The sequence below is a fragment of the Triturus cristatus genome, chromosome 1_2, assembly GCF_964204655.1.
Source record: "Triturus cristatus chromosome 1_2, aTriCri1.1, whole genome shotgun sequence".
NCBI classification, from domain to species: domain Eukaryota; kingdom Metazoa; phylum Chordata; class Amphibia; order Caudata; family Salamandridae; genus Triturus; species Triturus cristatus.
The window spans coordinates 943448445-943449625 of NC_140580.1; the positions used below are offsets into that span (position 1 = coordinate 943448445).

General features: G+C 66.2%; 1 pseudogene; it reads left to right on the plus strand.

The window, feature by feature from the left end:
- Positions 1–1049: 1049 nt before the first annotated feature.
- The window catches only part of LOC146868397 (18S ribosomal RNA), a 1111-nt pseudogene continuing 979 nt past the window's right edge, over positions 1050–1181 (plus strand).

Consider the following 1181-nt stretch of genomic DNA (forward strand, 5'->3'; position numbering starts at 1 on the left):
CCATGAGGTCCTGCGATTCTGAAACAGGGGAAGGCAGAACCCGGGCCCGCCCGTCGGGGCCCCCAGGGGCCCGGGTACGCACCTGCCTCTCAGCCTCTTCCCGATGGTCCTCTCTCTCAGAGTTTTCTGGGTCAGACCTCCGTGAGGTCAGGCGATCCCGAGACGGGGGAAGACAGCACCGGGGCCCGGGTACGCACCTGCCTCTCAGCCCCCTTCCCGATGGTCCTTTTTCTCTGGGTTTGCTGGGTCAGACCTCCGTGAGGTCCGGTGATCCCGAGACGGGGGAAGGAAGCGCCTGGGCCCGCCCGCCGGGGCCCCCGGGGGCCCGGGTCTGCGCCTGCCTCTCGGCCCCTTCCCGATGGGCCTTTCCTTCGAGCCCGCTCGCCCCGGGAGCAGGCAGGGATCTCAAGCCACCATCCCCACGTGCAGGGCGGCCTGCCAGGGGATGCCCCGGCTGTACTCTGATCGATTGGGCACTCTCGGTCCGTTTAGGGATGGACTGCTTGGCCAGCCTCTGCTGTTGTTTCAAGCAAGGAGCTTCCTCCCCGCATGGACCATCCGACTCGAGGGCCTGCCGCCTGGCGGGAGGCCCTTCATCCTACCCAGCAGAGCGAAGGCCGAGTGGCCCCGGCAGCTCGTGCCCCCCAGTAGTGTGATCCTGAGTGGAAGGGGTCGGGTGGCACCAGGCCCTTGGATGCTGCTGCTCAGCAGGTCCGAAGGCCCCGCGCGCCACGCCGTCACCCCTCTCTGCCCAGCACATTTCCACAGCAGCTCGGAAGGACTGTTCCGAGGGGTGCCGCTGCCTCCAGGCTCCGGCCCCCCCGGCGTCTCCCTCAGGCTGCGCCTCAGCCTGCCTCTCCCTCGCGGGGGAGACGGCTGGGCATGCTGGTGCCCATGCGACTGCACCTCTCCACACCCCTCCAGTGAGCCCTTCTGCCCAGGCAGGTTGGCTCCTTCCCCTGGCAGGCTCCTGAGAGGGAGGGGTGCGTGAAAGTTGCCGGTCGGGGAGATGGGCACGCGGCCCCCACCCCGTCAGCAGGTGCAGCTACCTGGTTGATCCTGGCAGTAGCATATGCTGGTCTCAAAGATTAAGCCATGCACGTGTAAGTACACACCGCCGGTACAGTGAAACTGCGAATTGCTCATTAAATCAGTTATGGTTCCTTTGATCGCTCCATCTA